At 41.4% G+C, this 17,139-nt stretch overlaps 1 long non-coding RNA gene across 1 annotated transcript; it reads right to left on the bottom strand.

Moving 5' to 3' along the window:
• Positions 1-5,071: 5,071 nt before the first annotated feature.
• LOC120759696 (uncharacterized) lies at positions 5,072-7,250 on the bottom strand. Its single transcript, XR_005703220.2, has 3 exons — positions 7,026-7,250; positions 6,336-6,473; positions 5,072-6,243 (listed from the first exon to the last, which is right to left on the bottom strand). It is a non-coding gene; the product is annotated as an uncharacterized LOC120759696 (long non-coding RNA).
• Between the last annotated feature and the right edge of the window lie 9,889 nt (positions 7,251-17,139).

The following is a 17,139-nucleotide window of genomic DNA, read 5'->3' as shown; positions in this document are numbered from 1 at the left end:
GGCAGAAGGCAAGCTGTGTGTTTGGCTGCAGAAGCAGGGATAAGAATAGGATAGAGGAGAAGGAAATAGTATTACTCTAGGGGGCTCACTAAACTGCAGAAAATAGATAACAATTTGTTAGACCAAAGCAGTTTATCCCAGTATTTGCTCTGTATTTCTTTTTTGGTTTGTTTCTGTTTGTCCTTTTCTGCTTTTTGTATGCTTGATATCGAAGTTGGTTGCAAGCACAAAGGAGGCTAAATAATACCTTGTATTAACTACAAGTATTTCATTTATTTAACTTCTCCTTTTGGCAACTGTTTTTTTGTTTGTTTGGTATATGGCTGCTCCCCAGAAAGTCATAATATTGTGATCTGTCAATTAAAAACATATATAGGGTGGCAGCAAACTCACAGATGTCACTTACTGTATTTTGATTTAGAACAGAAAACATGAAGTGAATGTCCAAGCAAAGATGTGTCATGTCATGATTAGCTGAAAATCTTTGCCTGTGAAATAGGCTGGAACATTCAAGCTCCATGTGATATTTTCAAGTACTTCCCTTACTTTGAAATAACAGGATTTATGAGTCATTGAGATTCCTGCAGTGTGGTGCAAACAACTAATTTGAAGAATGAAGTTTTGGTTTTCAAGAGATCATGGATTAATCCCCAGACAGCAGCATTTGAGTCTGGCTGTACACAGGAGAAAAACTCTCCACTGCCCCAGCTGAGGAAGCAACCCAGCATCTAACAAATGGAATTTTCTCTGCTCTTTTTCCTTGCGTACTAGTAGCATTGGCAGATCTCAAAATGCGATTTAGCACCTGAGAAGAAAAAAAAGAAAAAAAAGTTAATCTCAGAAAGCATTACAATTAGGTCTTAAAAATTAAACACCACAGTAGCCCCATGCTCTGTAGTTTCACAATGTGCAGCAGCAAGTGGCACGGTAGCCTTACACTGCATGAGGGAAGATGGACTGCAAATAATCAGCTGACTGGATTTATGCCGCAGAGAACAAGCTGAGGGTATCCACAACAATAAATTAACAACAAAGCTAAGGAAAGAAGAGCTTTCATAAATGCACCTGGGGAGGGAAAGGAATGTGAAAAGCCTATTAATACAGGAACACTGAGTTGAGATTGATAAGACTGAAGTGGTGGAAATCTATTTAAAAAGTACTTGAAATCAGGGATGGTTGAAAATCAATAAGGATGTCATGCAGTAACTGATGACAACAAGTTAAGAAAATATTTGTGAAATGTGAGCTTACTGCTGCATAGTGGGAGACCAGATAATTTGCTGTACGGGTCAGTAAGGGAATCAGATAATGGACTTGCTACAGTTCTGGTAAGTGATATCCCTCAGATAAGTGGCAGAACACCAGGGATGTGCTAGCAGACCAAGGGAAAAACATAGGAGCAAAGGTACTTCATTTGTTGACAGTTACAAATAATTTGAGGAGACTGTAAAGACAGATCAACTGGCTTTTAATAAGACATTTGATACAAGCATTTAGGAGGTTTCAGAGGTTTATGTGACCGTGATTAGGGTTAGTGATTAATCAGAAACATCTATGAGTGAATGCTTTTGTTTCTAGTCTACCTCCTATGTCCTAATGTAGAGGATAGACAGAGAGGGATTTACCTGGGCAACAGTGGAGGAAAAAATGCCACAAATTGTAAACTGATATCTACTTAAATACCATTTTAAGTAGGTATGTAATTTTATTTGACCCAACATAAGCCTAATGTAAGCTGAAGGAAAAGTCTGGACTACTAGTGTTCAGAGCGGGGAAAGCTGAAAGATGCTGACAATAAGAGATCTGAAGCCATGGTGGTTCAGATCAGCAAATTCAGATCAGCAAAATATAGTTTGAGCTGTAGGAATCTCCTATAGCTACAGCAATGCTGTGCTTTGTTCTGAGCCTGCAATTGCCAGAGAGCTGCAAGATGAGTAGAAGGAGATTCAGAGTACAAACAAAGCTATCGGAAATGAGAATTCAGGAGGGAACTTAAGAGCTGAATATTTACTGCTTGGTGAAAGCAGAAGCTGCAATATGCAATGACTGTCTTTTTGAAAGGATACCCACCTAGGGAGGAGGAAACAGGACTTTTCTAGTAACCAGAACATTGTGCTATTCTCACAGATTTGTCTTAGACAGAAGTTTCCCACCGGGAAAAGTCCCGTTCTACACCTCTGTTAAGATCTGGCCAAGCCAAAACTAAAACACGAGAACCAAGTCCCTGCTTGTCAGGACTAACAGTACATGTCCTCAGGGGTGCAGCAGTCAGCATCAGGAGATTTGATCCCTTCCCTTTGAACCAAAATACACCGATACTTTCACAGAGAGTGACAGGATTGCGACGCCGAGCATTTGGGGCAGGGAGCTCTATGTGCCTGCCACCTCTCCTGGGAATGGCTCAGGGTGCTGGCCACAAAGAGGGAACCTCTCTCCGCTGAGTTTGAAGAGGCAGATTTTCTCCCTAATCCTGGGAGTGGATATGCCTCTTGGTCTTGAAACTTACACTTGCCTTGAAACTTTCACTTGCAATTGTCTGGTTCTCCTGTTAAGAATAGCTAAGTAAAAAAACAGAGTTGTTCTTAGCAGCTCAGCCTTAGGCAATATGCTTATTTAATTTCCAACACTCTTGTAAATTTTCAGTATCACGCAACAGGCTCCTTGGTGGGACTTACTCTCTTGCAAAAAAGCAAAGCCAGATCTTAAAATGGAGTCAAGAAGAGCAGGAAGAACAAGATATGAAATGTCAGTAGGATGATGAACATTTTTGTTCAGGTACATGGATTGCTTTGTCTTTCCTCCACAGCCAGTAGGATTTGTTCTTACCATGTCACATGAGAGACATCAGAAACCAGTTTTATGCCTTTCCCCTTCCAGCAAGCAAGTCTGTTACATTGCTAATTGCATGGTAGTCATCAGAAATGCGATCTGGTGGTTTTAAAGTACCTGCAGCAATTATATCCTGTTCCACCTGAATTTCTGTTTTGTTGCGGCAGTGGATTCTTAGCAAATTAAATGCATTCTGGTCAACATCAAGGAAGGCTTCTGTTCTTCAATGGAGCCTTATCTTTGCAAGTCACATGAAATATTCCCATTGCATATGCCCTACAAACTAACTAGATTAGTTCTAATTATACCAAATAAACCAACCCTCTTGTGTGAATCGAACAAGCAACACTTGCATGTGTGCATGTAAAACCACGTTACATCACATTTAAGAGGAGACTGGGGTACACAATTTTGATCTCTGATAGCTTTTATATCAGAAAAAAGGCTACCCAATGCTGTGGTGGTTTTCTGACAAGCATCTGTGCATCTCTGGCTTGTGATGCACTTCAGTATTAAAGCACTCTTTATAGGCACGTGAAATTTTGTTACCGCAGTTTACTTCTGCAAGTGTGGGCTTCCCTTGAAGTATCTGCAATGATGAAATAGAACTAAAATAATATAAAACTGAAATAAAAGTTTATAACCATAGGTTGTATTAACAAAAAAAAAAAAAAAAAAAAAAAAAAAAGGCTGGTATCACTTACTGTTCCTGTATGATAAATGGACAATAGATGAGGTAAAGCAGAACCTTCTGTATTCAGGATACATGAACTCTTTGGGGCAGAAGAGAGCCTTCAGCATTCTCCCATAGCTTTGCTCAGGAGCTCCCATGGGCTGCAGGGCCAACTGGCCCCTGCAAAGTGAAGCACTGCTTGAACTTCACCCCAGGAGCTTGGCACAGCCTAAAAGAAAGCCCCAGCCTGCAGGCAGACCTGCCTGACTTGAGATAAGGCCTTTTCAAATTTTACTGCAGATCCTCCCGCCTGGGGTTTGCTTCAGACATCTCTGTCTCTGTCTAACCTACCTGACTTGCTGGAGACCGATTTTTTACTCCCTGCCCTGTGTGCCTCCCACTCCTCCAAGCTCTTGCATACAAGGTCCCCTGCATTTGCATCCATGGAGTTGTGACTCCCTCAGCCTCCCTGTGCAGGTTTTGCAGAGGGAAATGGCCACCAGGAACCTCTCCTCTCCAGAAGTCTCTGCCTCTACCAGAAGCCTGCGTGGGAACTCCCATGGTATCGGGGCACAACATTCATGACTTGAGACACCCCCAAGCCAGCCCAAGCACGCAAGGAGAGCTGCACGTCACAGTGGGTGCTGATACAGCTCCAGCGTGACCTGTCTTTCCAGCTGGTGCTGCTTCAAGGTTCTGTCCCATCAGTGCCCTTTGCTCACATATTCAAACTCCATATCACATGCATTTCTAGCAAAATGATTCTCACTTAACCTTTGATCATGCTCTATAACCACTGGTCAACTCCTCCTGCCTGTTCTTCCCAGACAGCTGCCTCTGCCTGTACTTCTCAGGAGTAGTGCCTCTAGAAACCCAGGGGTACGAAAACTCCTCCCTGACCCTGACAGGAGAGTGCTTCTGCCTCTCCAGGCACTTGTCTGAAACACATCTAAAGGTTTCTTTTCTCCTGAAGAACACTGGCACGGTGATGTACCTTCCTGTCTGGCTTGTGCTCTAGTCCCCCACCCCTTCAGTGCACTGGGAACAGAGGGGGCACCACATTTTGTCATCCCTCAGGTGCACAGCCCAGGAAAGGAGGAGACGCCTCTGGGCCTCCACGCGGGAATGACTGTAGTCTGTCTGCAAACAGTTGCTTGAATGTCGGTGTCTGATAACAATCAAATTAACTTTCTCCTATTTTTTCCCTTCTGTGCATTGCTGTACAAAAGAGAGGAAAAGATGCCGAATAAAGGGCACAAAATACTCAGGCAAGTTTGCTGAAATTCACAATACTGCCAGGGGAAAAAACCCAGACACCCTACCTTTGGGTTATAAGGCTGAAACACGAGCCCATCCTCCTTCTCATAGCAAAGCTTCAGAGCAGCACCTATCAAGGAGCACACATCATTCGAGCAACACAGGCACTCTAAGTTAGTTCTTGCAGAAGGAAATACTTATGGTTGCCAATAATAGGTCCATACTGAAGTGACCAAGGTAGGTTGGACACCTGATGACATACAAGGCTGTCCTGTCTGTTAAAAAAGACGAGGATCTCTCTCTGACCTTTTCTTATGTGTTTATCTACTTTGCTTTGGAAAAACATCGGATAACGTTAACGACACTAGCAGAGTGTCTCAGTATTACAGACAGCATTGATTGAAGAACGAACAAATAAGTGCACACAAGACTCTTCGTGATCACGGCTGAAATAAACTGGTTCTGGCAGCAAACTTCTATTTAAGTGGTCACTGGACAGCTTCCATCCTTACGATGATCTATTTTGAGAAGGTTTATTCTTCCAACAATAACAGAAACAGTCACGAACAGAGGGAGTCCTATAAAGCAACTCAAGAGTACATGAGAACAATATGTGATTTTTTTCTGTTGTTGTTGTTGTTTTAAAAAATCTGTTAGAGTGTGTGTGACTGAAATTTATAGCTGTGCATCCTAAATCATTTACTTAGAAGTTTGTATATATTGCAGTACTTGGTGTACAGGAGGAGGAAATAAATTGCATTTTACAGCAATCCCACCTCTGATGCTGGGCCTGTGATGATTCATGCGGCCCTGGAGGTCAGCCAGGGGACTCAGAAGCCACAAAGCCCCAGTGCACACTGTGCATCTGCCGTGCCCTGCTCAGCTCTCACAGGCCCTCAGCGTGGACTCATCTTCAGAGAAGACGCCCCAGGGTTGTGGTGCTGGCTGTTATCCATCTGAAAAATTCCCCAGGAAAGCAGGACTCCCAAATACCAATTTTAGCCTCTGACATAGAGCATAGGAGCCAGAAAACTGCTGAGGTCCAATTCATTGTGCTTTCTGGTTTCTATCCAAATTACTCAATTTTAGCAGGTTTCCTAAAAAAAAATTACATGTTTTGATTATACAATCTGTTCATCTGTCTGTGGTTTCTTCTGCACCAGCCATTTTTTTTAACCCCAAAGCCAATTTTCAGGAAATTAATTTTCACGGACAACCCTATCCTCATAGCTATTGTCAAGGAAGGAAAAGCAGGCTAAACTCAGCTGCTGTGAACGCTGCTAGCAACTGGCTGGCTGATCAGCACACATGGAAATCCGGTGTCTAGAGTAGTTTACCAGACTTTTGCCTCAATGGGGTGTTAAAGAGGACGAAGGGCATCAAACTGTAGGAACTTAGGTTTCATACACACATTCTGTGGCTCAAAACCATCTTGTTTCAAGTATCAAAGCAAGGTTTCTTCCACGTTCAAACATGAAGTTAACCTAGGAACAAGGAGCTATGTAAGTTCAGATGTAAAAGAACCAGAGCTCATAACTTCACCCTAGGAACTGCCAACTTGCTGCCAGTTTCATACTTTATGGAAATCAATGAAATTATCCATGATCCAAGAGCTTTCAAGTCTCCTCTCTCAGGGTTCCTCGGATCCTGCCATTGTAGAACCTTCCAGTCTCCCAGAACTTATGAGAAAACCAGGATCACTGCAGAAGAGCTTCTACAATGAAACAGAAACCATGAATGGTCTTTTACTTAAATGAAACTGGAAATAACAATCTGATTAAAATAAATCAATTGGTATTATATTTTTTGCCTTCTGATCAGTTTCTAGAAATAATCGTGCACTAACCCAGGAGTCCATCACTAGCCTTTTATCCTCTCATATGACACAGCATATTAATTTGCTTGCTCTTTCATCTGGCTGAGAATGCCGTTTCTGCCAAAGCATGTGAAATTTTTCAACACATTTTACATATTCTGATTATTTTGAAGAAACTTCTGGCTCAGTTCAGCTGAACAAATTTGCATATTCATTCATCTTCTGATCTTAAATGTAACTTACTCCATAAGGCTTGAGGTACAGGAGAGTGCAATTGTGACCAAACAAATCCAGACAATAAGAGATGTTTTTCCCTTAAGATTGCCTCTGTTCAAGCTGGAGAGAGTTGTCCATGGATCCTCCTCTATTCCACAAGGTATCCATGGCCTCCTGAAAAGGATCCAAAACATTCAAGGCAACCCAAGTCTGAGCAAGGGTATTTAGACTCACCAGTAAACTGGAGCTTGGGCAGACTCCAGAGCATGGCTCTGATGGGCTTTTCACAAGAAACACCACTGAACAGGAATCACAAGTCCTCTAACTCGATGTAGTTTCTGCCCGCTCATCATCTCCAGGTGAGGACATCTTAGTTATCATACAAGGCTTGACAAACCTTTTGAAACAGTCAGGCAAGACTTCACCAATTCAAATGTAAGAGAAAGCAAAGAGCACAAAAACAGCAGATCAAGCCTTCATCCCTCTTGCATCACTCCTGGAATACCTGCACTGCCAGGGAACAAAACATTCTTCCCAACTGCTTCAGCTGTGGCCCATTATAGCCTGAGAGGGTAAAAAAAAGGAAGCAGGTTGAGAAGTCCCTTATAATGATAAAGAGAAAAGGGTGATTCTGGAAGTTTGCTTGGGTCCCCAGCAGGGAGGGGATTGCATCTCTATGCCCCTTCTCCTCTCTGTGGGCATGCAGGCCCCTCTGAGGTCTGTGTCCTGGATCACCAAAGTGTTGCCCTAATCATACAGAAAGGAGTAACTATGCTGCCTGTTCTCATCCCCTGCTACCACATTCTCTCTGCCCCCCAAGTGTTGTTATCTGTATTGGCCCAATTGAAAACCACCAAAGAGCCCCTGCTGACCCCATGGCTACCAGAAGAGATTGGGTTAATGCAAGAACACCCTTTGCTAAAAATTAATGAATTATATAGATTATTCTATGGAATTATAGGAAAAGTACTGTGTTGGGTTGCATTTGTCCAGGGCACCAAAGCTGGCATGGTGGAAGAATGGCTGAGCCAGGGTCATACTGGAGAGCCACAAGAGCACATGAAAATGCTCCTGCAATTCTGGTGCTTGGCTGCCTGGATGGTCATTACATGGTCATGAAATGCTAAGCACAAAGCAGTGATGGCTGATTATGCCTGCTAAATACTGCTGTGGTTCCAACACTAAGTGGTTCTATTAGCAAGTTCATTTTGCCAGTTCTTAATTGCAGTGAAACCTGGGAAGATAAAAACATCAAAGGAATCCTTTTAGCTAACCAGATAAGTCTTGTCTTTATTCCTATGACCTTTTAAAATTTCTCACCCAATTCAATTTGAAAACCTGCTGTAGGCTGTTAGAATTTAAATTAATATATATGCTTATTTGGAAACTTTAAAGGTAAATGAAAGGTTACATATACTGGATAAAATTGCTTCTTTTTAATGGTATGCAGGTACATAAGAAATAGAATTAAAGAGCCTTCTGGTTGCCCAAATTGTCCATTATAATCCCTGTGGCCAGTAATTTTTAAACTGAATTTAAATGATCTCACTAAAGATTGTGATGTACCTTGAAGATGTATCTGCCTGCTCTCAGCCCTATATCTGCAAATTATTATTAGCAGAAAAACTGTGTCCATCAACTTACTCTACACAATCTTCTGCAAAAAAACATTAAAGGACTGACTTAAACACCAAAGGAGCTGGGATTCAGAAAGGACCTTAACCCAAGGTCACGATTGGGAAACAGCCCCTTACAGCCCCTTACAGCCCCTTACAGCCATTACAGTGGCCCTTATAGGCTCTGAAACGCTCTAAACTGAGGCCAAGCAAAAGAACCCATCCAACGAGAATGCAATGAGTAAGGAGTGTCTTTTAAACTGCCTGCTTTGTTTTAGTTTATATTTGCTCTTCTTTAAATAATGAATGGTTCTCATTTACATTCTAACCGTAATTGTCTCTTAAGAGCCAAAGCCTTTCTTATCATGGATGCTTGTTTCAACTAAAGTCATCTCAAAGCTCTGGATGACTTGGTGGTCCCCACCCAACAGGAAAACACCTTTTCTCTTTTGTAAATAACCTGAAAGCTTTTCTTTTCAATTTAAAAATGGTATCCATTACAAATACATTTTAGGGGAGAGTTCTGCGTAATTGAAAACACATGGAAAGCATTCAAATACCATAGGAATGAAAACTATAAAACATGTTGTAGATCAATAAAAGACAGAGTTTGCACATCCCTCTGCTTTCAGTGCAGAGTTGTGATGAAAATTTAGGTTCTGTAATGGGAGCAGAAATTTCAAGGAGATTATCTTTTCTGGAGCTTTGGACTTCTATCTGTATGAGCAGACCGTGTTGAAGCTTTCCAACAAATGTCACATAAAGTCCAAAGCGTGTCACTATGGAACAGCTTAAATGTCCTCCTTGTGCCTTTCAGTACACTCAAATAATGTCCTTAAGCCCTATTATGTTTGACTTTAAAAATTTCATAATGCAGATTACTCCTTAATTTTTATTTAAAGTTGCTGTTGTTCTAAAAGCCTTGAGGACCTGACGCAAAATTCTTTATTAAATACTTTGTAATTTTCATACAGTTTTCAACATAATTTGTCTAGCCAGAAACATTTTAGATGCTTAAACTAAGGAGAAGGTGTCAGTATTGTATCAATCCCAGACAGAGATTATATTAGCTCCTGGGAAGGCCATGCTGGCTTATCCAGAGGGAAGGGGAGCTGGTTTATGATGATTTGGTGGGCTGCTAAACATAGTGTCACTTTCAGTCCCTTTCTTTCAGAATCTTCCCATTTGATGTGAACTGAAGAAATAAATCAAAGTTGCCTTCAAATGTGTTCAATCACTGCAAGCACATGTCCTTTATAGCCTTAGGGGTGCTGGGGGAATGTGGGGGGGCAGAAATACACTGCCATTCCTCAGCACAATGGGCAGAGCCTTGAGGGAGGTTATTGCTAACTACAGATACAGCTGTATGGTATTTTACGTGTTGTTATGCTTGCAGAGCCCATTTTGCTTAAAAAATAACCCTTCCTTCACTTGATTTTCCTCCCTTGTAGAATTATTCATAATTTTTTTACTCAAAGACTAGAGTGGTAAAGGAGTCTCCTTCATATTCATGCATCTTTTTTCACAGCTGCAGAAGACATTTGGAACACTCCACTTCATTGTGCTTTTCCTCTCAGTTTGCACGGCTGAGATGAAGAAGACGATGAAGAGCCCTTGTTCTGCAGATGTTGTGCAAAGCAGCCTCAGACAGAACTGTTGTTTTTAACATTTTTTCTGAAAATTCTCTCTCCCTTCTGTCCTCAGTCACAAGGTCCTGAGCATTTACTCTGAAGCTTTCCACCATGCTCCAATTAGAAAAGGAGATTTGCGGTATAACTCACTTTTGCGCTAAGTGTTAAGACACAAGCAAAATATTACAGCAAACAAACTGATCTCACTGTTCTGATAGTTCTGCAGTTTAACGAGAACATTTTGAGATGCTTTGTCGGGTAAAGACATCTACCAGAACCCAGAGCTGGATTTCTTCAGAGGTATTGGTGGAAACCACACCCATGCAAAACACTGATCCAACGTGGCTGTGGCTGACAGTGCTCCAGCCTGGTGATGTGGAGCCTCAGAGAACCATGGATTCAGTTGGAAAAGACCTTTACGGTCGTCGTGTCGAGTGTTAACCCAGCACTGCCAAGGCCACTTCTCACCCCACCGTCAGGTGACAACACCACCCCAGCAATGACATCCAATGGCATTCTCACTGTGGGGTTCATATCCTCATTTTCACCCATCAGTGACCTTCAGCTGAGTTTTTCTACTTGGAAGATTATTTATGCCTAAAAATATAAACATCTGTATGTTCAAAAGTAGAGGGTCACAGAAGAAGAAGAGAATATAAATGTGTATCTGGGTGAAATCCAGTAATTTGGCTGCCAAAACAGGTAAACAGCTTCATCATTTGCTCCCGGTTTCAGACTTTTGAATTTCATCCTAGACAAATAAACAGCATGAAAAGGTAAAGAAGCTCTGACTTCCCATTATATTCTAAATAAAACAAAAATAGCCATTTGGGTTATATACTACATTTCTTTACTTCTGTCAATGTCTCAATTAAATTCCTTGATTTCTTCTTGATCTGAATAAAACTCAAACACATGGAAAGGTATTAGTAATTAATTAGTGTTGTCTCAGTAGCCATGTGATGTAGTTTTTATTTGTCACCAGAACGTCCACAAAAGTTGATCTGATAAAAAAATTGCTCAGTGAAGAATTATTATAACTTGAGTTTCCTTGGCCTCTATATCTTAGCAAAAACTGATTTTTCTCGTTTTTATTTTTCATTCTACAACACACCGTTGATAATTTGCCCAAAGTTATTTTGTATTATGTAATAATAGAAGAAGTATCTGAAATGTAACAGAACACACAATTAGTAACTAAGAGATCAAACAACTATTTTCATTTCATCACTTTGTTTTTAATTCACAAAAACTTTTTTTTTTTGCCTTCATCCAAATACCACTCACTACAACAGCAGCATGAAAAGTCAATGTGACTTTATAGAGGTTTGAATGTACAATCCATTTTCCCCCTCTTCACTAATGCTTCTTTTTCCTTTGCTTTCTTTTCTTCGGGTCTACTCCATTTTTTACACTTTGATGCCAGACACAGTACAGGAATAGATTCACACTTTTCACATTGGATATAATAACCTTGACTGAAAGGAACGGCAACGACCACACATCGGACATGAATTTTTTTAATAACTGTTCACCTTCTTTCCATGAGCAGCAGAACTGAACCATTTGCAATGTGATCCATCTGCAGTGAAGCCTCTTATGCTGGGCACCAAAGAGATTTTCCTTCCTCCCAGACCACTGGGTACAGCAATGCTCCAAGAAACCAGCTGCAATTAAGCAGTGTGGCTGAGGAAAGATTTGTTAAGCTGTTTTCCCCTTTTTGGGGAGACAATTTAAATTACAGATCTAAGAAGCAGATTTTTCTATTACATGAAGCACACACATTTTCTGTAATGATTCTAACCATGTTATATAGTATTTCCCATGCTGGGTTCATAGCTCTGGTGATCAGGGCAGTCCACATGCTAGACAGATTTTACCCTCAGTGCTTCACTTAAGCCAGGGATTGCAAGTAGGCTGCTGTATTAAATCAATTTTTTGGTTCTCACACGGTAACACAGTAAAGCCATGTTAGATTTTCCAGTATTGGCAAAGAAAGCTGAAATAAAATAACCATATTCCAATGCAGATTTAAAACAGAATCAGTGTAAATTTACTGCTCCTATCACAGAGAATACAAATAAAGGATATGGGTGTTCATTTAAGATGAACCCAGAAGACTAACTCCTATACATTTAATATATTTCCCTGCTCACATGTGATCAGAACTATTAAAGATTACTATGTAAAGCATGTGGGAGCAGCGCATTAAAAATACACGTCTGTCCCAGTCAAGCAGCAGTTCCTGTTGAAGGTTCTGCAAAGAGGAATCCCTCCAGCTGTGGGGCAGGGCGGTAACCCATGCTGATTTGGGGGCTGCACAGCTGCATTACCAGCCTGAGTGTCAGCAGAACATCAGAGCCTGATCCTGCCAGCTGCAGCAGCTGAGGATGAGTCGAGGTGCTGATGGATGAGTGGGAATGGGCAAGTTCTGGCACAGCCAGGCTGCTCCTCCTGTGCCTCACTGGTTAACCCACGGCCCCGGCAAGCCGTGACCACTCTGTGCAAATGGCAGCAGGCGAACTTGCAAAAACCCAACCCAAACCCTGTATGAACTATTTCCTCCTGTTTCCCTCCAGACCCCCCAGTGAGTCCTCCTCAATGCTGTCAGCTACAGAAGGTGGATCCAGGCAGTTTTAAGTTCTGAGGTGACGGCAACACCTCACTAGGAGCACAACAGCTCCACTTGCTCAGTTTGCCTCCTTTTAATACCATAAATATTAGTATCTAAATGGGGCATTTAGATAAAAGGCTGATTGCTTTGTAATATATTTATCTTTTTTTCTCCCCTCTCTATTGCCTGTATATTCACTACTGGTTCTAGCCTCTAAGGAAGAGGTTACTCTCTGAATTATTGCTCAGTGGGAATACAGTCCAAAAATGCAGCATTTTGCCCCTTTTTTTGATGTTAACACACTAAAGAGTATGTTACACTAAAGTTCAGCTGCCAGCATTTTCATTAATTCTGACTCTTGTTTCAGGGAAGTGCTGAGGTTATTTCTTAAGCAGTCAAGGCAATTTCACTGGACCATAAAACAACCAAGCTTCTGTGGCGACACTCTTATCCCTCACCCATAATAAACGAAACATAGCCTATACAGGGAGTAAGGTACAATTGAGTATGTTCAATTTACCTTATTTCCTAGAAAAGCTTTAAAGGAGCTTTGGCTGTGAGACTACTCCTTCTGTGTCCTCTCACCAAAGAGACTACATAGCAAATGCTCTTGTTAAGTGTACGCTCTTTGGTAGGTTACTTTTTTGGTTGGGTTTTGCTGGTTTGGTTGTTTCTGGCTAACTTTTTTTTTTTTTTTTTTTAAAGAAATTTTTATCTTCTTCCTAGCCAAAACATCAATTAGTATTTTTTAGAAAAAAAACCAGAACTTTTCAGCAAAAATTTGATTGCTCTTTTAAGCTGAATGATACAAAATCGATCTTTTAACACGTCTCTGAGCAACGGGAAAGCCTGAATCAATTTCATTAAAATATGATGAAAAATATGGGTCTCGTCCAGCCATAATCATGTGCTTTCACTGCAATTATCTACTCTCCTGATTGGAAGAGGTCTGTGCCTCAATGAATCATGGTGACTACAAAATACATCATTAACAATTCATTAAGTCAATATGAGAAAAGTAGCAGAGTAAAACCAATGTCCGGATTGTAAATTAACTCTGGCAGCTGCCAAACTGAAATTGGGTCAGCTGAGGTGCACATGGAACAGGCCAGAAGCTTATAGAGACTTTGGAAGAACATGGGCTACCACAGCAGAGCACTGGGACTGCCAGGACAGCTACACCTCCTCCTTGCACTGTCATCATAGTTAAAAAAAACCTAAAACAAACCTATCCAGAGACAATAAATAAACTTACTTCCTTTACACAGCTTTAAAAAAGGTGTGTGGTGCAATCTGGACAGTCAGTATCTGTTACTGTGCTTTGTCTTCAGCTGCCGGTCATCTGCATGGATCAGCCCTACCATGGGCAGGGAGGATGAGTCCACCTGTGAGGATGAGTGGGCCAGGGCACTCTGTATCTTGAGGCTGAGCTCTTGTGAGGATTTGCTGATGTCAAAGTGCTGCAGATGTTTTCTTGGCTTCCTCCACCTTCCCCACAAGCTGCTTTCGTGAGGCATTTTGGGGCACTGTCACAAACACGGCTATGACTGAGCAGGGAGTTTAGGATTTGTAGGGAGGGCCAAAAATAGCAGAGAGATGGCAGGCTCATTCGAGCCTTCCCTCAAGAGCAAATCTGGCCAAAAATTATTTGTATCACCAAAAAAATTCTGTATCTTTCATGGTGCAACTTGAGGCCATTCCTTATTATCCTGTTGGCCATCACCTGGAAGAAGAGACTGATCAGCCCCTGCTACAGCCTCCTTTCAGGTAGATGTAGAGAGAGATAAGGTCACCCCTGGGCCTTATTTTATGCTGTGGTCATTCCTTGTTTCTATGCTGTGATCAAATGCCAAGTTTGGAAAAGATCTTTAAAATTGGAGATAATTTTAGATTGGATATTAGGAAGAATTTCTCCACAGAATGGCTTGTCAAGCATTGGAACAGGCTGCCCAAGAAGTGGTGGAGTCACCATCCCTGGAGGCATTTAACAGATGTGTGGATGTGTTTCTTAGGGACATGGTTTAGTGGTGGACTTGGCAGTGCTGGGTTAACCGTTGGACTCAATGATCTTAAAAGTCTTCTCCAACCTAAACCACTCTACGATTCTATGACCAACCCCAACACAGGAATTTGAGAATTGTATGACTGCTGGGAAACACCTTCCCATTAAAAAAAAATTGTAAAATGCGTAGATTCAGCTACTACAAAGGCAAAAAATAAAGGCAGTGGAATTACTAAAATCCTGAATTACTAAAAGCCTGTTTGATCAGTTGCAAGGGTTAATTCATTTTTTCAGTGATAAATTGCGATAGATGATACTAGAAACTCATGAGGAGCTTTTTTCCTTCCCGGTACAAGAAGAACTGCAGACTGCAAAGGCATCTTTGTTTACATGTTTGGTTCAATCAGCTGATGCTCAGTGTCCCGTGTGAAGTAAGGCACAGATGATTTCTTCCCAGAAAGGGAATTTGTCAAGCCCTAAGCAGAGTTCCCTTGAGAGATCACTGGTAATGGCAGACAACATTTACCTAAATGTACCTGGTTGCCAAACCAAGATTGTCTTGTTTTCCTTTACTTTCTTGGCCAAAAGCCAAGTTCGTACTTCAAATCCCCTTTTTTGCCCCTTTCTTTTCCATTTTTTTTTCCCTCTGCACTTTCCCTTTTTTTTTCCTTTTTTTCTTTATTTCTTTTTTCTTTTTTTCTTTTTACAGTTCCTGTGAGCAGTGATAAACAATTCCTGTATTCGTGTTGCATTGACGGCAGTGAGATAGCAGTGTGAGCATGCCAGCTCTGTCAGTCTAGACATGCAGGTAGGTACACATGATGTGTTCACACCCTGTCATCTGACAGCCCTTCAGGTAGCAGAGATGTGTATCTCCTCAATGAGATTTAATAACTGAGCTGCTAAAGCTGTGAAGTACCAAGCACTTCCTGCCCACGCAGTTCTTTGTCAGATGAAGCCCTAAATCTCCCTGAATGTGTGTTTCTTTGCTGGGAGAATGTTTAGGATATATTTCAAACCTTTTCTCCTTTATAGCTGCCCGTTCAATTCACTTGTTTAAATTGCAAAGCTGTTTCTCAGAGACCAAGAATAATAATGTCGAAACAATACAGGTAATTTAAGATCTGATGACGATCCACAGGTTTCAGCAACCCTTCAGTGTTTCAGACACTCATTTTCAGACAGTCAGCTATGGCTGGGACACTTAGAGAAGTCAGTTCAGTTTTCAAATGGTCCCTTCAGTCTTGACTACTGCTTTTCTTAGCTTATTATTCTTTTCATTTCCTTTACACTCCTGTTCCCCGTAGCTCTTTCTTTCCTTCTCCTCTCCTCTGGTGAATGTTGGCTGCAGCCACAGCACAAGTGGACCCAAAAATTTTCTGTGTCAGCCCTGCAGGAATGTGTAATCCAAGGCCCAAGAGCAGAGGAGGAAGAATGTGAAGGACTGGAGTGTCACAGTAAAGCCACCTTTTAGTTATTACCCCAACTCTGGTGGGTTTGGATTCCTCTAACCACAGGCCTGATCCTCAGTGCCTCTGAAGTCTATTTACAACATGTTTAATAATTTCTACCAGCTGGTTCTTATTGAGACTGTCACTCAAAATTTATGTAACAATTTCATGTATCAAATAACATGGCAAAAAACTCCATCGTGACCAACCTTATTGTTTTTAGGCTGATAAATTTTTGGTTTTAATTAACAGGCATTTGTTGTCAGCAGTTTTCCTCTGGAGGTTCTCAAAACCGTCTTGGGAATGAGCATTCAAACTTCCTTTTCCCCAGCAGACTTTGGATCAGGCTCCCAGGGCTGAACCACAGTGTTTGAAGGTCACTTTTCACTTCTAGGATCAACAACCTGGAAACAAAGGAATGAAATTAAAGTTAATATCCCACATGGTTTAAAAAATAATTGTGAATGCCTTCAAAACCTGACATTTCAACTGGGAATGTAGCTGATTGAATAACAACAACAAAAAAAGCAACAATCACATGAGGACGCTGCAGTCATATGATTTTTTTGCACAGTCAGTCACAGCTTTGACTTCGATTTATGCTCCCCCTTGTTTCTGTCAGATAATGAGGGCTTAGTTTAAACAAGCCTGTACCCCTAAGGCTATTGCTCTCACCCTGCTCCTTGGCTGGCAGTAGGAAGGAGGGTTAGCTCCAGCCAGGAGGATGCTGAAGCATGGATTCTACTTAGGCAAAATCCACAGGACTGGACATCAGAACCTGCATTACTGAGAGAACTGCTGGCTGAGGTGCTCTGGGTAATGGTAACAACTTACACAGTTAATAGAAAACACTAGAAATAGAAGAAACTACCAAAAAAAAAATGTAGTCAGAGTTCTAAAATCCCTTTCCATTGGGCAGTGTCTTCATTCTGTTGAGAGTACCTTGGAATTATGGACTTCCACCTGCCCTGCCCAAAATAAAAATGGTTTGCTGTTGCCCAGTCCACTGGTTTCTGTCTAGCCAGCGTCACACT

The sequence above is a fragment of the Hirundo rustica genome, chromosome 1 (assembly GCF_015227805.2).
Source record: "Hirundo rustica isolate bHirRus1 chromosome 1, bHirRus1.pri.v3, whole genome shotgun sequence".
Classification (NCBI taxonomy): domain Eukaryota; kingdom Metazoa; phylum Chordata; class Aves; order Passeriformes; family Hirundinidae; genus Hirundo; species Hirundo rustica.
This window is presented reverse-complemented; position numbering and strand designations above follow the sequence as displayed.